This window comes from Alexandromys fortis, unplaced genomic scaffold (genome assembly GCF_014885135.2).
Source record: "Alexandromys fortis isolate MF-2015 unplaced genomic scaffold, M_Fortis_MF-2015_v1.1 scaffold_0, whole genome shotgun sequence".
In the NCBI taxonomy this organism is placed as follows: domain Eukaryota; kingdom Metazoa; phylum Chordata; class Mammalia; order Rodentia; family Cricetidae; genus Alexandromys; species Alexandromys fortis.
In genome coordinates, this window is record NW_026067949.1 from 37,741,575 (window position 1) to 37,765,778 (window position 24,204).

The 24,204-nt window shown below is 35.6% G+C and overlaps 1 protein-coding gene across 9 annotated transcripts in view; it reads right to left on the reverse strand.

Annotated features, from left to right (window-relative positions):
- Positions 1-24,204, reverse strand: part of Epha5 (EPH receptor A5) — a 278,614-nt gene that overhangs the window by 222,056 nt on the left and 32,354 nt on the right. The gene's annotated exons all lie outside the window — the stretch shown is intronic.

Below are 24,204 nucleotides of genomic sequence, written 5' to 3' on the forward strand. Positions count from 1 at the left end.
TATCATTTTATGTTCTATAAAATAACAAAATATTTTAGGAATATTTTATTATTGAAAATCTCACATTTGTCCTTGAAAAAAACTCTTATTAATAAGATAATTTATATCATGTGAACTTGTTAATAATAATTTTAGAATACAGCATGGTCTAAGTGAATATGAATATCTGAAATTAACAAATTAATAAACAGAATAATCTTAAATAATCTCATCCACATCCTCTTAAAAAGCCACCGATTTCCTATGGTGCATGTTATGAAATTTTTTAGTGACTTTGTGCCATGAGTTATGACTTCATAAGTAGCAGCTTAAGTCAAAAAGGGTTACAAAGCAGTGATTCAGTTCACTGTAATATTGTGGCAATATCGCAGACATTTTCACATTGAGGTTTCACAGTGCAGATTTTTCTATTAGAATATGCCAAGAGATAGTCAAACACTTGTTATCAGGCAGAACAAATTATCTCATGTTGTTCTATCTCAAAAGTTTATATAACACTGTGCTTATGTCTTTCTTAAAATGTCTGTGACCTCATTTATATATGTGTTTAAAATAGAAACGCAATTATATTACTGGTGTAATAGCAAAATTCTGGAGCCACTGTGTAAATCTGCATGGAACTGCTTCAAAGACTAAGCCAGTGCTACTATATAAATTATCTGGTCCACAACTGGAAATAGAATCAAAGTAATCTAATGCATCATACTATGAAGAACATTTCTTACCCATGTTTATTGTGGCACTATTTAACCCAGGAAGTTATGGAGCAGAGTAGATATTCCTCACCAAATGAATTAATGAAGGAAATACAGTGCAGATATAGAATTTAATTTTATTCAAGAATAAAGATAGCATGGTGACATTTGTAGGAAAATGGATGGAACTAAAGACAATTATGTTAAATGAAATAAATCAGACTCAGAAAGACAAATATGGCATGTTTTCTCTAACCTTCAGGATATAGATTTAGACATGTGTGTGTGTGTGTGTGTGAGAGAGAGAGAGAGAGAGAGAGAGAGAGAGAGATGGTGGGAGAGAAGCTAGGAAAACTAGAAGCTAGGTACTAGAAAAAGGGATGTAGAATAACCTAATAAACATGATATGAAAGCAGAAGGATAGACTACTTACTCCTTGCTCACCTCTCCACTTGTTGCTGGCATGTCCCACATCATAAATAGTATATTCATAATCCATAAATTACGTCGGACATGTCAGCAACAAGTGGAGAGGGGAGTAAGGGATAAGGAAGCAGGAAGATAAACAAGCATAAGGTATAAGGCATGGAAATGCCAAAGTAAAGCTAGTACTTTGAATGGCAGCAAAAAAAAAAAAATGATGGAATACAAGTTTATTGCTGAGATTTCATAGTCTAAAAAGAGAGGGAGTAATGATGGGGAGGATATTGGAGCCAGGATGTATAGTAGATAAATAAATTGATTTTTCAAAAAGTGAAAAAAGAGAGTCTTCATTTCTCAAGATGTCCTTTGATTACTTTGATTCTATTTCCAGTTGTGGAACAGCTAGTTTGCACTGGCTTAGTCTTTGAAGCAGTTCCATGCAGATTTACACAGTGGCACACGTACCCAATACTACCATAACTACTGGGAAGTGTTGCTCTGTGACAGAACATGCAAGAACAGAGGGACTATTAGTAATATTCACATGTGTCTATTCTCAGTAACATGTGCAATTCAAAAGGGACACAATTGTATTCATTAATCTAAATGCTATCATATCATAGACAACTGTAAAGTCTTTAGAAAAACTTTTTTTCAAAGCAATATGAAAGTACCAGTAAATAGAAAAATATACTTATGATTCAATTTAATAAAATAAAGTACATTAACTTTGGTGTGCATACTGTTTCAGATGAAATAAATAAAATTATCTTCTTGCTATCTTGCCAGCAACAAGAAGAATGAAAGGTTTCAGTAAACTATTTGCAACTCTGGATATTGCATTCAGTTTATAAAATATATCTGAAAATATGATATTGTGCCTGCCCATTGCTCTTCTCTCTGTCCTCGAATTTTCAAGATAACATTAGACTCTGTAGCCCAGGTCGTGACAACAGCAGCCATAAATCAGTTCTATATTTCACATTAATCATGTTCTTGTAATTAGTGGCTATTCAACACAAATCTCCATCTCATTTTTTTGTTGTTGGGAAACAACCACATTAAGGATATGAGCTTATTCACGTTTAAGTGATTAGAGAGCCATAACAGAGACTCAGTCCCTCATTCCCGGGCCACAGAAGGATTAATGAAATCCTTGGAAATAAACGCTTTCTACTGTCAGGGGGCTGGGCAGTCAGCAACTGCATGCACATCCATAGGGACGGCATTATTTTTAGAATTCCAATGCTTTTATACTTGAGGTAAAAGGAGATGAAAAAACAGCTGTAGGTCCATTGCAACTCTCATGTTCTGCATATATTTATTATGTTTGTTCCTAGCCAAAACAACATACACACACATGCACACGTGTGTGCGCACACACGCATGTACCCACACAAACGTTTATACATCCTTCTAATTGAGGAAAACGTGACTTGTTAACAAATGACTGCAAACAAAGTGGAACAAGTCTAGTAGTGACGCTGTTCAATAGTAATTTCACATCTTGCTGTTGCTGCTTACATTTCTTTTCTTTTCCTGGGTCTGTATACACAATGTGTGTATATGCTTACTGGCACATGTGGAGCACACATGTCTGCAGGTACACCTCTCTCAGTCTCTCTGTATCTGTCTCGATGTTGTGTGTGTGCATGTGTGTCCACATGAGTGTGCGCACTCGTGTGTGTGTGTGTGTGTGTGTGTGTGTGCATTTAGGGCCTAGGCTGGCAGGAATCATCCTTGATTGCTATACCATCTTATTTGAGGCATGATCCGTTAATTAAACACAGAACATACCTATAGAGTTCATTTCTCTACTCAGCTTGCTTTGAGGATTCTCTGTCTATACCTTCCAAGGCTGGAATTACAGATTGGACATTTTGCCCTCCCAGCATTTACTGGGTTCTGGAAATTGAATGTAAGTACTTGTGCTTTTGCAGAAAGACCTTTACCTGCTGCTTCGTTCTTGAGCCCAGTGCTTATAGTTTCATGACTGGCACAACTAAAAAGGTATGTTGAAAGTAACCAAAGGAATATAGCTCATCAGATACATGGAAACATAATAAACTGATTCCTCAGCAGAAGACATGGGAGTTCTAAGAGAGTGAAATACATATCTAAAGGGCTGAACAGTGAAATTAATCAACAAATAACACCATATCGTGCAAAGCTTTTATAAAAGTGACTCAAAATTCATCAAAGAAAATGAGTAAGTCAATTACCAAATAAAGACAAGAACAGTGGTATTGTTACAAAGAATAAACAGATAGCAAAAAGGACAAAAACAATTCTAATGTCACCAGACATAAGATAAACTCATGTTGTGGTGAGCCACCAAATTTACACATATTTATAGTGCTGTGATTTAACCTAGGACATCAAATGTTTCAGACAAATGATCTATTAGTTAACTTTACCTTCATCCCAGAAAAAAAAATATTTTAAAATCCCAGCTCTGCACTGGTCATGCATTGGTAGCAGAAATGGAAATGGGTTCTTCTGCTCAGGAAAATAGGGAGTTCTCTCGTAGTTGAGAGGAAATTGCTGCACAACTCAGAAAAGGTATGCCTTTTGCCGCGATGGCACAGAATAGAGGCACTTGCCCTAAAAGTCTCCCAACCTGAGTCTGATGTCTAGAACCCCCATAATGATAAAAGGGAGAGCTGACACAACAATGTTATCCTCTCTCCTTCTTCATGTGTACACAAACACACAAAAGTACATGTGAACATTTATGACAACTTTCCTCACAACAGTGAAAGCCAGTAACAGCTTGAAAGACCTCTAGCCAGCAAACATTAAACAAAATTTTAAGACAAATGTACTCCATATCTATAAAATAATATGAGTTAAATAATCCTCAAGTAAATTATTCTCCAGAGTTATCCTTTTTAAATAGTATCATTATTTATTGATTCTTTGGGAATTCCACATCATGCACCCCAAACTCACTCCAGTCCTTCAATATCCTCTTCTCACCCCCGAACTATATCGTCCCAAAGAACCTGCCTCAAAATTAACTAAAAGCAAAGCAAACAAAACAACAAAAACCACACCATGATTTTCCTGTCTTTCCTCTCTCCAACACCTCCTCAATTGTCCTAGTGGCATTGGATGCTATAGTGTGGCACACATTATACCATTTTGTCCAATCAGTCTCACATAAAATGTCCAAAGCAATGAGTCATTGGTCCGGTTCAAGGCCTCTGGCCTCTTGCACATTATATCTGAACCCTCATCAAATCTCTTGGATATCCTGCTGCTGCCTCAAGTCATGAGAATCCTGCAGCTGTCATTCCACAGGATCATCTCCTTCTTGCACTGCAGCAGGTCATAGATAGGTAGATGCTGGGGTGCCGTAGCAATCCTAGGTCCAGAATGTGGGTCTTTTTGACAGCTGAGCTGATCAGTCCAGGCTACTGGGACCACTCTGCTCAGGCAAGGTGCTAAGCCAGCTTTCTTCTGCCCATGCCATCAGGGTGAGTTCTCACATACCTCTGGCGAGGGGTGGGATCCTCTCTGGAAACTCTTCTGTGAGGGATAGAATCAGCTCTTCTGTTGCAGTGTCTAGCTTGTGGCAGATCGAGCTATTGTAGGGCCAGTGAAGGGCTGGGTCAGCTCAGCACAGCTCTCTGATTTCAAAGTTGATTCCATGTACTATTAATAGTGAATATCGATAATATTGGAAGTAATATTTATCTAACTTTAAAGATTATAATTCAACTCTTTATAGCATTAGGTTTTGCAAATATATACACTGAATTCATATGATTCATAAAGTTACAACATAAATTTCCTTATTTAGATTCCTATGTTAATTATTACAATCATTCATATTTGATAGCTCTTATATTCATAACACATAGACTCATCCTAGAAATCATTAAACTTAGGAGGAAATGTTATGATTTTGGCTAATTGCTTAGGTTGTGTCCACTTAGTGAGATAACCTACAAAAATTTATTAAATTCTATTCACTCTGTGCACATATTTTTCTTCAGATCTAATTTTTTCCAGCATCAATTTTCACACTTGTGTCCCTGATTGGTTTGTTTTTCATTCAATCACAAGCAAACCCATTTTTAAATCATCTGTCTATGTCTTTAAAACTTATGTGACATTCAATACAAAATGATAGAAATATGTATATGAGATTATGTAAAAGAGCAGACGGATAAATGGATTCACCTAGAATCATTTGCTTTACTCGTCCCACTTAGCTAGATGTACTGTGATCTAAAGCAAGGAAAGGAAAGACCTTTTGAGTGACAGTCGCTTCTCTCACCTTTTACCAGAAGTTATTTAGTCAAAGAGCACTTGGCATATCAACTCTGAAATGTTGCCAGCCTTTTGCTCTATCCCCTATTTCTTTCCTCTCGATAATAACCCCGACCAGAAAACTAACAGAGAAAGAAAGAGAAGGTTAAACTCAATCCTGTCACATGTTGTTAGGAGTTGACAGCTGCAGGAATGGTTTTGTAGTGGAGAGAATTGAATCTCATTGAAGAGTTCTACTTGAAGTACTATGAATTTCGTTTCTCTCTGTGTCCCTGGTCTGTAATTACCCCTGGAAAGTTACAGTTGGCAGGACCATGGAAATGTCCAAGGACTAATTATTTTCTTAAATCATCAATGTGTAATATTTAAAAACAAATGTTTTATATAAGTAAAATTGAAGTTTATATGTCATGATATTGAAACCTGCTTGAGTCATATTTAAGTCATGTTAAGTGATATTTAAAATCTCTATCTCGTCACAAAATAAAATATTTTCAGGCTAAATGTAAAGTTCAAAATATTGGATAAACTCTCTGCCAGTTAACTCCTACAAGAGCCTCAGTTGGTTTATGTCCATTCACCAGGCACGAATGCTAAGTCAATATAATAAGCATAAAATTATTAACATACTTAATTACTAGAAAATGTAAAATGTGAAATACTTATTAGGGAATATTTTAAAGAATGGAGAATTGTTTCATAGACAGCAGTATTCATAACTAATATTTCATTTAAATTAGACTTTTTAGTGTGCTTTTTATTCATTGGCCATCATAGGAACTTTTAGAGATGGTACTCTTAGTGTTAATAAGCAAAGAATGCTATCTTTCTTGAGGAGATAGCTTATGGCTCCACAGAGTCTTACCGCAGACAGAATTAATTTTTGCAATGATTTTTACAGAAAAGTAAATAGTCTACAGATGTGCTAACTTATCTCCTCTATGGTGAGAAACTAGGCACTCAAATTCATTGGGTAAATGATTCTATTTATAATTCTGTTAACTCCACTTGAAATATTCCATTCATAATCACACAGAATAAATAAAGTGAAGGTTTTGCTCTAGTTACAGAACTTTGCCCCAAAGGGACCACAAAGACATAATCACGTTGACCTCCCGCCACACATGTGCCTGGGTTCAGTCATAGCAATTCAGCACTTCCTAGGCACTTGAAAGTGCCTGGCACAGACATTTTATGCTTTATGTAATGGCAGAACTTCCTTTTCTATATCTGAGAAGCTGAAATCCAGTCTTTCACAAGTATTACACACAGGTACACACACAGACACACAGGGATTCATAAGGACATATATCTAAGGATTGCATTTTGTTAGGTGGGTCTAAAAGAGAAGGTGAGATATTTATTTGATAATGGAATGTAATTTATACTTTATTCAAAGCCAGTATCTGACAGTATATAAGTAAAAAAACTACATGCCTTCATCAAATATTTGAGATTAAACTTTCATTTAACAATTCTGAAAGTGTTATCACAATGAAAAATGAGCGATGACTAATTTTTTCTCTTTAAGTCAGTTTCAACCATTTTTAACCTAAAATGCTGACAGAATTAAACATTCAGCAATATATATTCTGAGTGAGTCTCATTAATATAAATAGGCCAGATATTCATGAGGATCTATGTGCAAAGAATTCTTATCCAAATTAATGGGTCAAGCTGAAATAAAACTCTACCCAGAAAATAGTAGCTTAGTATCCTAAATACAAAGCTGTAACTGTTTCTTCTTCCTCCTCCTCCTCATCTTCTAATTCCTTCTCCTCCTCCTTCTTTGTCTTCTTTCTCCTCCTCCTATTTATCTTCCTTTTTTCTTTTTTCCTCTCTAAAAACACCTAGTCATTCTCATTTTCTTCAGTTCTTTCATTCTAAATGCCTCTTAACATTGTAAACTTCTGCTAAGAAAGAAGATCTTTTTCCCCATGGAAAATGGCCAGCTAGAGGCTTTATAAAGTGGTAAATACAAGAATTGAAGCATATTAAAAATCCTCAAATGAAATCAAAGCACAGAGTTTTGGTGATAAAAAATTGTTCTTCCGAGGGACACAGTGAAAAGTTCTGGGATAAAGGAAAACATATTGAACTTAAGATGGAAGTGTAGTTTTTATTTGGAAAGGCATACATATGTGCATTTTTTGCCATCAGAGTAAAAAGTGGGGTCTGATTATGAGGGGAGTTCACATGTATCCTCCTACATCAGTAATACTATATTCACACACTATTTTCTGAGCTGAACAATCATTTATTCTGTGGCCTATCAGAATTCTTAATAAAATAAATAGATTAGGTGTTAAGCTCTGGTCATGAAAAATAACCCTATATTTACTTCCAAGGAATTTGGAATGACTAAAAACACTGCAATTAATGTATAGTAAGTTTAACACAAAAGAAAATAGCAGTAATAGAAGAAAGCACATGTTTGGATGAATTGCTAATATTTTTTATGTTTTCCTGGTATGAACACTCTGAAAAATCATCAGAACCCAAAAGGAGTAAACATCATGGCTGTCAGATATGGCAGAGACAACAGCAGTGCCACACATGATGAAAGTGGGAATCATTATAACTGTGCATATTGATTCACTTAAGAGTCAGTGATAGTCAGTAAGAGGAAGCTGCTTTCTAGTTTTATAGGTTGTTTTCTCCTTAGACTTAAATGATGGAAAGTTTAGCTGTCATCCATCAACTTGCAATGTATATCATTATTAACAAGTTTATACACTAAGTATTATTTATAAAACTAATGAACAGTAACAAAATAGGAAAACATCTAAACTAAATTTCAGTCCAGGTAAATAATCAACTTGATATGGAAAAACAAAAAACCCAGGATAGCCAAAACAATCTTATACAAGAAAGGAACATCTGGAGGCTTTACCATCCCCGACTTCAAACTCTATTACAGAGCTACGGTATTGAAAACAGCTTGGTATTGGCATAAAAACAGAGAAGTCGACCAATGGAATTGAATCAAAGATCCTGATATTAACCCACAACCTATGAACACCTGATTTTCGATAAAGGAGCTAAAAGTATACAATGGAAAAAAGAGAGCATCTTCAACAAATTGTGCTGGCAAAACTGGATGTCAATCTGTAGAAGAATGAAAATAGACCCATATCTATCACCATGCACAAAACTCAAGTCCAAGTGGATTAAAGACCTCAATATCAGTCCAAACACACTGAACCTGATTGAAAAGAAAGTGGGAAGTACTCTACAACAAGTGGGCACAGGAGACCACTTCCTACGTATAACCCCAGCAGCACAGACAGTAAGGGCCACATTGAATAAATGGGACCTACTGAGACTGAGAAGCTTCTGTAAAGCAAAGGACACTGTTGCTAAGACAGAAAGGCAACCCACTGACTGGGAGAAGATCTTCACCAACCCTGCAACTGACAAAGGTCTGATCTCCAAAATATATAAAGAACTCAAGAAACTAGACCGTAAAAGGCTAATCAACCCAATTATAAAATGGGGCACTGAGCTGAACAGAGATCTCTCAACAGAAGAAGTTCAAATGGCCAAAAGACACCTAAGGCCATGCTCAACTTCCTTAGCGATCAGGGAAATGCAAATCAAGACAACTTTAAGATACCATCTTACACCTGTCAGAATGGCTAAAATCAAAAACACCAATGATAGCCTTTGCTGGAGAGGTTGTGGAGAAAGGGGTACACTCATTCATTGCTGGTAGGAATGCAAACTTGTGCAACCACTCTGGAAAGCAGTGTGGAGGTTCCTCAGGAAATTCGGGATCAACCTACCCCTGGACCCAGCAATACCACTCTTGGGAATATACCCAAGAGAGGCCTTATCATACAACAAAAGTATATGCTCTACTATGTTTATAGCAGCATTGTTTGTAATAGCCAGAACCTGGAAACAACCTAGATGCCCTTCAATTGAAGAATGGATGAAGAAAGTATGGAATATATACATATTAGAGTACTACTCAGCAGTAAAAAACAAGGACTTCTTGAAGTTTGCAGGCAAATGGATGGAAATAGAAAACACCATCCTGAGTGAGGTAAGCCAGACCCAAAAAGAGGAACATGGGATGTACTCACTCATATTTGGTTTCTAGCCATAAATAAAGGACATTGAGCCTATAATTCGGGTTCTTAGAGAAGCTAAAATAAGAAGGAGAAGCCAAAGAAAATCATATAGACATCCTTCTGAATATTACCCTTCATCAGACGATGAAAGGAGACAGAGACAAAGACAGAGACCCACATTGGAACACCGGACTGAAATCTCAAGGTCCAAATCAGGAGCAGAAGGAGAGAGAGCACAAGCAAGGAACTCAGGACCGCGAGGGGTGCACCCACACACTGAGACAATGGGGATGTTCTATCGGGAACTCACCAAGGCCAGCTGGCCTGGGTCTGAAAAAGCCTGGGTTAAAACCGGTCTCACTGAACATAGTGGACAATGAGGACTACTGAGACCTCAAGAACAATGGCAATGGGTTTTTGATCCTACTGTACCTATTGGTTTCGTGGGAGCCTAGGCAGTTTGGATGCTCACCTTACTAGACCTGGATGGAGGTGGGTGGTCCTTGGACTTTCCCACAGGACAGGGAACCCTGATTGCTCTTTGGGCTGACGAGGGAAGGGGACTTGATTGGGGGAGGGGGGAGAAATTGGGAGGCGGTGGTGGGGAAGAGACAGAAGTCTTTAATAAATAAATAAATAAATAAATAAAAACTGTGTTATCATTAAAATTTTTCTTTGTCACTGTGCTAGAAATTACCCACAATGCAATAACCTTTTTAACTTATAACTGCAAGATATAAACTAATTTGGGATTCTATGAACTTATTTAATTGATTTTCAGATACAATCATCTGGGGTTGTTAACAGGCATTGGGTATTTGTTTAAAAACATATTTCAGCAATCTAGCATATAGTGGTCATGCGATGGTAAATAAAAAGTCAAATATAAATCATTGCTCAGATTTTCCACTAGCAACAGAAAATAAGAATCTACTCAGATAATTAAGCAACACAATTATACTTTTTTTATATTTTAGAAACAGTGTAAGGAAACATAATTTATCATGAATAGCTCTTGATTCCTTTATGTATCAATAATTTGTGACTCAAAGCTCATTTGTAGTATACTATTAATTTTATTTGTATAAAATATATTGATACACCCAGAATCTATTTACAAGGTTATACAATACTGGTTGAATCATTTATATTCTGAGTGCCTAGCAAAATTCTAGCATCTAGTACATTAAATTATTCCTTATATAAATAGATTGACCTTAAAACTATATAAAGAAGTGCCATTTACAGAGCACGACTTAACTCCTCATAAAGGAAACTTCTACTTATAACAAAATACACTACAGAAATCCTCAATCAAAAAAAAATGCAGATTTGTGGAGCTGGGGCTCATTTGGATACATCTACAGAACACTCCTAAACACAAGACTCAGAGAACATTGAAGAAGAGTGGGCACAAAGAATGTTAAGATCCAGAAGGCCAGAGAGTTTCTGTGAAATTTTATCTCCTAATATTATTAGAAACTTATATACATAATATGTCCCCATTATGACTTCCCAAATGTGAGTTGCCTAAGGACGACATCAGATGACCTGCAAAAATGGACAAGAAAAATCCCACAGAATTTAACATAAAGTACTAAAAGCAACATGTAGAAAGCTGACTATTGGAGAAGTAGTTTTCAGAGGGAAAAACACACTGATTGGTGCCCAGTGCTAAGCAGTAATCTCTGAAAATGCTCATAGAAGTCACATAATACTGACTGCTGAGTAATATTTAGAACTATATATGTTGGACCCATTGAGTCCTGGCCTTCAGCTGCTCTTCCCTGTCTAGAGACTTCTAACTGAAGTTACTAAAAGCTGTGCTTTGCCTAGAAGATCAGAGAATGGGATTTTCACCTGTTGGCCATTAACTGCAGGATATTTAAGCATCCATGATGCTATTAAAGAAGGGGTCTTTTGTACCAGCGATGGAGGTCTGTGTGTTGGTCTGTCTATAAGTGTGTATTCTCAACCTCCTTCTTGCCCAAAGCTCGTGAACTGGGTTCTAGCGCATAGAGCACAGACGGGGGGCATGGTGAGCAGCAATATAAATGTATACAAATGCATTTATGCATGTGATAGCAATTAGTAAAAAGAGATGATGGATTTGAGAGTGTGCAAGGGAGTATATGAAAGGGTTTGGAGGGCAAAAAGAGAAGAGAGTAATGTTGGAATTATAGTATCAAAATAAAATTAAAAGCAAAGCATGGCTCCAAATTTAGATGAAAACACAAATTTCAGATCAAGTAGCACAGAGAACATGTATTTACTCATCAGTGGATTTAAGGAATTAAACTGCATGGGATTTTACATACCTGCCATCTATGTCCTATTATAGAAACGTGGAGGTAGTAACAGAGACTACTACTAAGAGCTTAATAAAAGGTTTAAATCATTGTTTAAATATATTTGTTTATAAAGGCAGACAGCCTCTCCAACTGGAGCTCCAACCTGTCACTGCACATCTGTACTGAAAAAATGGAAAAAACAGATGGGACCCCTGAAGTATGTGAGAATCTATATCCAGATAGTAATTCCCAGGAGAAAGTTGCTGGGTTTTAGCTCTCATATTTTCAAGTATTTGTAGGAAAATGATTCTATGGTCCTGGTCTATATATTATTAAAGTGAATTTAAAATGTTTCTCTCTTTGTGAAAGCCCCTAATTCAGAAAAGTCTGGGTTTACTGAGAACTAGTTTTATTTTGAATATTTAATTAATTATTTTAATTTTATGTGCATGTACTGGTGTGCTTCTTTGTATGCATGCTCATATGTGAGAAGCAGTCCATGGAGTTAAGAAGGAAGGAAGTGCAGTTACAGAAGGTTGTTAACTGAAAATTGGCTTTGGGGAACTGTACATAATGTTTTCACTACCAAGTCCTCTGTCCAGCTCCAGAGCTTCTTTTAAAATTTAAATGAAATTTTATTTATTTGAGTAATTTTCATGTAATGTTCATAAATACCACGAGGAGCAAAAAAGCATCAGCAAATAATCTGACAGAATCCTATGCCCATTAAACCTTAGAAGTCCCATATAATAGATAAATCTAGGTATTGCTTTAATTTCATTTAAAACCTGCCTATTTGACCAAACTTAATTCATGACAGTAACTTTAGACTATCTCTAGCAATCAACAAATGGGGAAATGTTGGGCATCTGTTCAGAAATTTTTACTGACTTTAATTGCTTTCATTCAAAATGCTTGCCATTCATGGAACCGCACTAGTACTTGAAGAAACCCAGCCAGAACTACTGAAAGATTTTTGACATTAATGCTGCTGTTTCTGTGACTGCTCACCTTATCTCTCACCTTTGCTTTGAAGAACACAGAATTCTACTGATTCTGCAACAAAATTCGTAAACCGTACCAAATTTATATTGTCCCTTTTCCCACCCCACTTAAGGCTGTGTGATATCTGCAATAGCAGCCATGAATTTGTTCTACAGTTAACATTCATAAATGCTATAATAAAGTATCATGCTTCTTTCCTAATCAAACCTCATGCAATAAAAGTATAAATTTTGTATTAAAGGGAATTGCAAGCTGGTCATGGTGGAACACATTATACTCTGCAGTACTCAAGAGATAGAGGCAGGGATGTTAACTGAAGTTCAAAGCAAGCCTGGGTTTTCTAGACTCTGATTCAAAACATAAAATAAGATGTTAAAATTGTTATCATTTCTGTTATAATAGATTTATAGATTGAAGTAACTAAGTTCGGAAAACCCACAAATCCAACTCCATACAGACGCAAGTTGTGGCTCTTTTCCCTTGCTCCCATATCTCAATAAGTGTTGAGTGGTCTTCAAACATAGTAAAGACCCTGATCATATTTGTACAATGCCATTGTGGTGGTTTGAATGTGAACAGTCCCATGGGCACATATACTTGAATGTTTGTTTCCCAGCTGGTGGGCTCTTTAGGAAGAATTTGGAGGTATAACCTTGTTGGAGGAAGTTTGTCACTGGTGTGTCAGTTTTAAAAGTCTCCTCAAGCAGTCTTGCTCTCTCTTTCTCCCTCTTTCTCCCTGCTGCCCATAACCAGAAGTACCAACTGCTTCTCTAGAGCCATTCCCAACTGCCTGATGCCTTGCCCCTGCCATGATGAACCTGCCATGATAACCCTCTAAACCTGCGAGCAAGTCCTGGATTAAGTACGCTTGAATACAAGCTGCCTCATCATGGTGTCTCTTCACAACAGTAGAGCAGTAACTGAAATAGCCATGAAGAATCACAGCTATAAACTCATGTCTAGTTTATTATTTTTCACAGCCACATTGTCAACCTTCAATCTAAAGTTACGGTGAGTCCTCAAGTGGGAAGCAGTTTGTTTCACTACTTCACTTGCTGAGTGATATTATATTTTCACGCTGATACCTAATTTCAGAGGAAAAACCAGGACATGTAGATGTAGTAATTTAATTAAATTGAACTAATCAATAACTCTACCATGAAAATGACTAGTAATTGAATGCCTCTGAAGCAGTAGCAAAAACCGAGACTGTGAGTCTGATCTTTAGCCTTCCAGGAAAGCTGTTGACATGGTAATACTTTAATTTTGAAGCATGTTATTATACCTAATACTAATATCCAATTTATATGTGATATTTCACAACAGTTATCATAATATGTATAGTTTACTATTGTAAAATGATATGGGAGATAAATACAATATCCAGTCTCTTGACTGCTTATTGCTTTAAAGTTTCCATTTTTTATTTTAGTCTTAAAGGAAGCAGTTAGTCAAAGACAACCACTTAATGAAGTGGTTACTTTTCAGAATTATTTTCATTCTTATACCTTTAATTATACAAAAGGGAGGAATTGTTGATGCAAACTGAATAATATTGAGCCACTTGAACACTTGTTAATCATAATGCAGCCTGTGAGTCAATGGCTTATCACATAGTTGCCTGTTATAACCAACTAAACTCCACCTGTGCCAAAATATACCATAAAACCTTATTTGAAATAAAACTTACTAAACAGATATATAGGATATACAGTAACACAAATAAAAGATTGTTAGATATTTATGATGTTATACCCATATTTTTATCATCTATACTCTTGATAAATCCTAAACAATATTAAAAGGAATTGGAGAATTGTTAAGTGACGTTAGATTCATAAAGTAGGGTGTTAACTAAGCACTGGGCTGAATTCTCAGAATCCAGTTGAACAGGGGGAGAAGCAACAATATGAACAAAGTGGTGATGGCCATAATATGGATACCCACAAAAATACCTGACCAGAGCTAGTGAGAGCTCACTGACTCCAAACTGACAGTTGGGGAATCTGCATAGGACCAAACTATGCCCTCTGAACGTGTGTGGCAGTTGAATGGCTGGGGAAGTAGGAGGACCATGGGCAGTGGAACCAGGACTACACCCTAGTGCTTGAACTGGCTTTTTGAAGCCCATTCTCCTTGGAGGGATTCCTTGCTCAATCTAGATATAGGGCTGAGGGCCTTAGTCATGCCTCAAAGGTTGTAACAGTCTTTGCTGACTCCCCATGGAAGCCTTACCCTCTCTGAGAATTGTATTGGGGATGGAGTGGGGGATGGAGGGAAGGTCTGGGAGCATGAGGAGAGGAGGGACTGTAACCTGGATTGGTGTGTAAATAAAAAAAGATTGTCTTAAAATTAAAAAGTCACTAAAATAAGATTCACAAAGTAGGGTGTTAAGATTCATAATGCCATTTGGAAGTGTTAGCATCCTACAAAGGACAATACATCAGTAGAAAGAAAATGATGCCTTCCTTTTTTTCCTGTATATTTTTTATTACACAACTTGCTTCCAAGCAATAGACAACTCTAGCTGCAGCACAGGGACTTGCACAGCCAGGTCAGTAATCACAAGGGTAACTTTTCCAGGCTCGAAGGAAACAGTGAGCTAATAGGATGTTATTAGTTTTGCATCAACTCATAATAATGGAATATAGATGGGAGTATAATATTGTTTTAAAATTATCATGGAAGTGAAGATGAAGAATGATGATAAATTCAAGACTTATGATCAGTGACTGGTGTGAAGTCCAAAATACATGAACAAACAAGTCTTACTACTCATCCTTCAAATAAATTAATAGATCAGTCAAATAAGATAATTCAATGCTGTGAATAATTCATATGGAACATAGACCAGACTTTAGAGATATAGTTAAAATTATATTCTAAATCAACTCATTCTACTCACTATACATTTTGAAAAAAATATTTTACACTGTAAGTACTTTTTAATAAGATCAATCAAGTTTGCATGGAAAAGAGGTTGATACTCGAAACCAAGTGTCCTTAACCTAATTTATAAAGGAGTAATTTCCACAAAACCCTGATACTAATATTATTATTTTTTAAATCCACTCTACTTATAATGCAGTGACACCAGCCAACAGCACCAGTGATACCCAAAGATCAGAGTGTTTGCCTCTGTCCCAACTGTTAGAATAGTTCTCATCTGTTATGAGTAACACTTTAAGGTGGAATCATTATAGTCTTATGGTGTGGAAGTGTTAGTGTGACCTAATTTCTTTAATATAGGAAGCCAAGTTTGGAACTGTAAGAGACACATATGCAAACTGACACAACTATTTATGTCTTCATATAAAAGAATGAGGAGGTCACTGTGAAGAAGGGGAAGGCACAGAGAAGTGAGCACTGCAGGATACATGGTAGTTCAGGAAATGCTTTGGTAACACTATTTTAAGCAGGAATATATCATATGTTCTCTAAGTTCATAGCAAATATTTTCTTTTTCTTAATCTAGGCGAAATCTTTGTGTAGTATAAACAACTGGAATTTGGCATAAAACTAGTGATAAAGGATAACAGATTTACCTATCTGTACCACTGCAACTTAAGCACATCTCTTAGAAACTATTCTTACAAAATACAATATTTTAACATTTTTGGTAATATATTTTTCTTATATTCTGACTAATATTAAAATATGAACAACACTTAAAATGTTTTAATTTTAAAGGTTAACACTGAATCTATACTACATATTGCAACCCTTCTCAATGTTAGGGTATTTTTCCCAAAGAGTATAAAATGGGTAAATCAATAAACAAAGAAATTATGAAGTACAATTACACATACATACAGACACACATGTACAAAAAGTTACAGACATATGCTCACACATATAGAGAGAGACAGAAATAAGACAGATACACATACTTGTATACACAGAGAGAAGCAGACAAACATACACAGAGAGAGAAAGAGTGACAGATGAAACAGGTAGAGAGAGAGATACAGAGACAGACACAGACACAGAGTCAGAGCAACAGAGATAAGACAGATAGACACATGCCTATACAGGGATAGAGAGTGAGAGAGAGAGACAGAAACTGAGACAGCGATAAGACATAGAGATATTGTAAGAGGCTGCTTTTTTGTTCCTAGCTACCCAGACCACAAAATAATCACTCAGAAACTATATTATTTAAATCACTGCTTGACCAATAGGTTAAGCATTTTTTTCTAACTCTTTTCTATAATTTTATATTTTATCATGAGGCTCATGGCCTATCGGCAAGGTCCCAGCTGACAGCTCACATCTTTCCCCTCTAGCAGCTCCATGATATCTCATGGCTTCACCCTCTTTCTCACAGCATTCAGTTTAGTTTTCCCTCCTAGCTCTATCTACTAAGCCACTGACCAAAACATTTATTTATTAACCACTAAAAACAACACATAGACAAAGGACCTCCAAAAACACTTATTGTTTCTCTCAGTATCTGTGCTACTGGGGTTATATTTAGGAAGTAGTCTCTTGTGCCAATTTGTTCAAGGATACTTCCAACTTTCTCTTCTATGATATTCAGTGGTTGCTTTTATGTTGAGGTCTTTGATTCATTTGGACTTGAGTTATTTGCATTGCAATAGATAGGGGTCTATTTTCATAAATGGGACCTTCTAAAACTGAAAAGCTTCTGTAAAGCAAAGGATACCATAAAGAAGACAAACAGCTGCCTACAGAATGGGAAAGGTTCTTCACCAACCCCACAATGAACAGAAGATTGAACTCCAAAATATACAAGAACTCAAGAAATTGGTTATCAAAAGAACAAAAGATCCAATAAAAAATGGTGTACAGACCTAAATAGAAAACTCCCAACAGATGAATCTAAAATGGCTGAAAGACACTTTAAGGAAATGCTCATCATCCTTAGCCATCAGAGAAATGCAAATCAAAACAATTCTGAGATTCCATCTTACACCTGTAAGAATGGCCAAGATCAAAGACACTGATGACAGCTTATGCTGGAGAGGACTTGGAATAAAGGGAACACTCCTGCATTGCTGGTGGGAGGGCAAACTGTTACAGCCCCTTTGGATATCAGTATGGAGATTTCTCAGAAAATTAGGAAACAACCTACCTCAAAACCCAGCAATACCACTTTGGGGTGTATACCCAAAGGATGCTCAATCACACCACAATGAAATGTGCTCAACTATGTTTATAGCAACATTATTTGTCATAGCCAGAACCTGGAAACAACCTATTGCCCCTTGACCAAAGAGTGGATAAAGAAGATGCAGTACATTTACACGATGAAGTACTACATAGAAAAAAAATGACATTTTGAAATTTGTGGGCAAATGGATGGATCTAGAAAACATCATATTGAGAGAGGTAACCCAGACCCAGAAAAACAAATATCATATGTTCTCAATCATAAGTGACTTTTAGAGATTAGACATAAAACAATTCACAACCCTAGAGAAATTAGACAACAAGGAGGACCATAGGAGAGACATATCTGGATCTAATCTACATGGGAACCAGAAAAAACACGATCTCCTGAGTAAATTGGGAGCATAGGAATCATGGGAGAAGGTAGAAGGAGAGAGGAGAGGAAGGAGGGAGAGTATGGAAAAATATATAGCTTAATAAAAACAATTTTAAAAAGAAAGGCAAATACACAGAGAAAGAGAGAGACAGAGAAGATGAGACAGTGACACACCCATACATCTTTCATCTTCTGGTCCTCTTTTTGTTCTACCCTTGGTTCTACAATTATTCAACTTTTGTTTTTCAACATGTGAACATGAGAAACTGAATCATTCACTGTTCAAAACAGTTAAGCATTTTGTGAAACTTTACCCACTCACAATGATGCTATCTGTAAAATGTCTTAAACCTTTATTAATAAATTCTGAAGATAATTTATGAAATTAGTGAATACATATCTTCACCTTTAAACTTTAATATCTGCTCAAACATTACAAATGTTAGCATGTTAACCACCCAAAAATAATAATCTCATGTGTTTGTACCATTTACTACCTACCTCATTGATAGAATGGATTCAGAAACTAATTCTTAAAATTAGAAACCAAGAAGAAAGAGAAGGATGACATCACATATGATGTTTTGCACAGGGCTAGGAATTGTATTCAGTATAAATTTATTGTTTCATGTAGTTCTTATGAAATGCTAACTCAACAATTAGTGCATGTAGCATGAGGGGGACATGGAGAGGGTTTGGGTAATTTAATGGGTTACAAACTATAACTTTATTCTGGATTAGTATAGTTAATTATTTACATATTAATTGTACTGCTGCTTATGAGCTAAATCTTTTCACAAGTTAATAATCTGAATCAAGCATAATATAAAAATAAAATCATAACTGAACATATGCTTTTCTACTTCAAAACTATAATAAAGTTCAATTGAAACTTGTCTATATTAATACATGTGAAGAATTGAGTCTTACATCTATTTGTAAACTTAGTAATTGTCTTTATAATTTAATAATTTTGTTCAATTAAATAAAATATTCTTGGCTAGCCTTGCTTGACACCATATAAAAACAATTCCCTAAGTTCAACTTTTGACATATTTTTCATATTATATCATTTTTAGCTAAAATGAAGAGGAGTTTTTGCTGTTGTTCTAACATTCAATACTTTCTAAACACTTAAATTTCGAAGTATCAACCAGTACTAAATGGATTTAATGTAAATTTATATTTGAGCCATAAGGCAATGTTCTCAATATAAAGGGGAAAAATCAATCTTTAGAGGAAGGCAGCTCTCAAATCATTCACATAAACAATGAGTATCACCTTTCATTTCTAATTTTGAGTTTGTTCAATTGATAAGAGCTCTCTTGCTTCAGGTGCAGAAAGTGGGTACCCTTCTGTATAGTAATGAGAGATACATGCTGTATTTCTTGCGATGGGCTTTGAAAATCATTAGCATTAATATGGACACAGAGTGTGGGAAGAATCATTCCTAGAAATTTGCACAAAACAGTATAGGAAAAATTTACACAAATCCTCTAGGATGCTATGGAAAAGACTTTCTGTGGAAAAGCATATTGGGATATAATATCATAAAGACAACAGTGGCCAGGATCCAAAGGACAGTTCCAGGCAGAGCAGTTTGGGCCATCATTTTCTGCATTAGAGTAAGCTGGAAGAGCATAAAGGGAAAAAGAGCAAAGAAAAAGCAATGAATGGCGAAAGCCTCAAATCTTCATGGGAGAGAGGTCTGAGCACTCTCCCTTCCCCTGCTGCCTTTAATGGAAATCATCAACAGGAATGCTGGATGATTACAGTATATTTTTTCTCTGTGGGAGAGGGAGATTATGTACTCAGAACCATAAAGCATTTGCTTGCAAAATTAATTCAAATTGACTTTCACAGGAGCTCTGTCACATGAATTGAAAACAGCAAGGTTTTTTTTTTTTGTGGGATCATGATAAACAACAATGAATCCACATATCCACATGTAAAAATACCTGCTGTTTGTGCCTCAGGGACTTCTGGAAAGCTTGAATTTATTTAACATCTTTATTAGTGATAGGGATGATGAAAGTTTAAAAATGTCATAACGTTCACTTGTGAAAAATGATGCAAATACCAGTGAGGACAAATCACTTTATATTTTCTATAAAATGTAATTTTCCTAGGCTATTTTACATGGACTATACCTTTTGTGCAGAAACATCTTGACAGACATAAATTCCTTGAAATTACAAAATAAAGAAAAGGAAGTATTAATACTCAGAATGAAACAAACAGATATATTGGGTAAAAACAGTTTAGTAAAGTAAACGTTCTCGTCCCTCACATCACAAGTGAGGTAGAAACAACATGTTCAGTTTCTTAGAAATTATTTGAACTTTTTTTTCACATACTTACTCCTGGAGTGTGACACCTTGGAAAAAAATTCAAATAAGAAGCAATTTAGCAACAAATTATAAGTATGGAATCCATATACTTTGCACTGTGTAGGAAATAAAATAGGGAAAGCTTTTTATGAGGCTGGTGAAAAAATGTGCACAACATGATCTATAAAAGGGTGAAAGAGAGTTCCACTCATTGGCATTGAAAAAACGGACATTTTAGGTAGCCAATTGCAGCTGGACTAAAGAGAAGGCATTAACAGAAGATAACATAGATAAAATTCAGTTCTCAGTTTATTTATGCATTTCATTATAGTAATGTTAATATGCTGAGAGTTTTACTGTATATGAAAAAGATACACATGATCCCATATTGACTTTAAACATATGACCAGTGGTCTATAACGAACGGATAATACACATATATCACAATGCTGCTTTGCAGGACTGCACTTTGATGTTTGTTAATTCATTCTGCATATTTGCATATATCCAACATCCAATACGGCATTTGCCTCATAGGCAGAAACAAGTTGGACATATTAAAGAACTTTCTTCATAATTGCTAAGTTTCCATGTGGGAAATCTAAATGCAAAATCTTACGCCTTTTAAGTCAGAATATGCCTAATCATTGTCTTGAATGAATTCCTTCAATTATTTATCTTAATTACCTAATGGGTAGAGTGTGGTTTATGCTTTCCTAAACTACAATAAATACTAAGCAACTTTGGATCAGAAGAGTTCTTCATTACACTAGCAATTGCTTTGTATATTAGAGTATTAAAATGATAAAAGAAAGTTTTTAAGATAAATTAAAATAAAATTATTTCCTCTTAGAATATTTTCTATCACTGTCTATAAATATATATATTTTATATACATACATACATACATACATACACCAATGTGGTCTTGTTTTGCCACTTTATCATTAGTTTGATTTTTATCATCTTCCATGATTGCCGTGGTCCTAAGGACAGGCTGCTAGTTTTAGCACAGTTCTGCAGAATGCAAAGCTAAAATGAGGCCCTAGAGGAATTTACTAAGATCAAAACCAAAATTTGAGATCTTAGCTTTGCCCAGATGATTCTCCCAATTCTTGTCTTTGATTTGTGGGATATTGGGCACTCTGCTCTCTTTTTAGTTGTTAAAAACTAAATATAATCATTCAGTACAAGATTTTCCTGAGCCAGAAAAAAAATCATGTAGGACAATAGAATTTTGATCACAATTCATTTTGCATATTCTGAATGTTTTTAGTTATAAATGTGAATAGTGATTTTTGAGTCTAAGAGAAATCAGAAAGTAGGAAAGAGTGAAGCAAGAAGGAAAACCATAACCATTGTGTTTAAATAACTGCTATGTAAGTTCATTCTTTTTCTTCTTTTTCTCAAGGCAGAACATGCAACTCTCCATCCATTTTGAAACAAATATGATTTACTCAGTATCTAATCCTTCTTAAATATGAATGTTATTATGAAATATCATCACTCCTAAATGCAATGAAATGAAATAAATTAAAAATAATAGTGATGCTTTTCTTTTCTGAAGGTGAAAAGAAAATCGGGGGGGGGGGGGCAAGAAAAAAAAACCCAGAAAACAAAATAACAATCACAACAAACACAAAGCTGAAGTTGCAGTGCAACTCTGAGATCATCCTCATGGGAGTCCTGAGGCTTCCATGCCGTGTTCTCCAGGAAGTCTTGAAAACTCTGTAGGGAATGATTAATTCCACCAAGCACAGGAGGCAGGTGTATGCAATGAACATCTCCAACAACAGGATGTGGGGGAAAAAAAAAAGTGATGGAGGAATTTCTAAGACGTAAGAATATAATTTGTTTTTAGCAAACATCCTGGCCATTAATTTTATTCTCATAAGAATAAGCCTTGGAAACTGTTGCTAAAAATTTCCTGAAAACAACTATGTTTCCATCCATGCTCGGTCTATATAGATTAATCAATAGCAAATGTTCCAGAAGGTGACTGAAGTGACTCAAATGTAATTAAAGGAAAACAAAGTACAGCTTCATTAAGTGAAAAGGCAAGTTAGTAAAGTTTGAATGTGAACTTTACAATTTCAAGCACAGGAAGAGAGGGACAGAGAAGAGACTCAGCATTTGGAGTAACCTGCCTACAGCTTCAAGGACTCTGTGTTACAGAAGGCTTGTGTGGACTCAGTAGCGCCACCTGTTTAAATTTAAGTAAGGTGTTTGCCTTTGCTTAGCCTTGCTTTCCTTGTCAACAAAACAAAATACTGAGTGCACCTTTGCACATTTCCCTAGCTAAGTTTTAATGTCATGTGCTGAAGCCATAGCTTTTAATAGACTGAATTAAAAAGAGAAGTGATATTGTAGGTGCAAAATAAACAAAATAAAATTGTTTTAAGTGACTTGGGATCCTGGTATTTCTGTGATACTTCTGAACACCTGTGTAAGAAAAGACAAGCCTAGATATTATTCTATTACCACCCTTTTCCTTTGATTGCTCACTTACAAAACCACGAGTTCCCTGTTCTTCCCTATTCTGAAGTGCCTATAAGTGTGACACATTCTCAATGCTAAGTAAATGCTGATACATTAATAAGCACAGAAAAGTGGCACAGAGGTTTCTGTGGTTTGGAATTTTAACATATGTCTAGAATCATATGGGGAAAGATAATAGGAAAGGTTTGTGGGAGGGGTGGAGACTATAGTGCTATGTAATAATTTGTGTAATAATTGAAAGAAGGGATAAGATAAAGATATGTCTAGAAGAAAAAGGAAGGGAAGCTATGTTACTAACATAGTAAAACAAACAAAGAGGCATGAATTACTATATATAATATAGCTAAATATATCTGCTGAAATACAAAGACCCATCCTAATTAAGCTAATGGAGTAGAAAAAATATCTCAGCATGAATCAACCAAGATATTGAGGATATATGAAGATGTGTCATTGTGATTGGTGGGGTAAAAAGCTGAACAGCCAATAGCTAAACAGGAGGGGTTAGGTGGAACTTCTGGGCAGAGAGGAAATCGGGATGAACTAAAGTGAGCAAGGGAGAAGCAAGTGAGACATGAAGAGAGTCATTCAAGCAGAATGGAGGAGAGATAAAAAGCCACATGGCAGAATGTACCTTAATAAAAGCATGTTAACTTAAGTTATAAGAGATAGTTGGAAATACGCCTAAGCTATAGACCAAGTTTTCATAATGAATATAAGTCTCAGTGTCATTGTTTGGGAGCTAGCAGTCTCAAAAAGAAAGCCCATAAAGTCCAACTATACAAAGATTATTTAAAAAAAAATCAAAGTCTTTCCTGGAACAAAATGAAAGAGTGAAGTTTATGCAATGTGAAAAAGATGGTTACAATTTGGAGTACAGAAGGGTTCCAGGTAGAGCATGAGCCACACAGAATGTGTTCAGTTTTTTAATCCTACTGCTCTATTCTGTGTGCCCTGAAACTTATGAATCAGCAAAAACTAGACATTCAGATTTTATGTGAGTCTTCCAACATTTAGGAAATGACAATCAACTGGTGTATATACATATGAAAATATTTGTATATATAATATACAATATATAAAACTCATATAAACAAA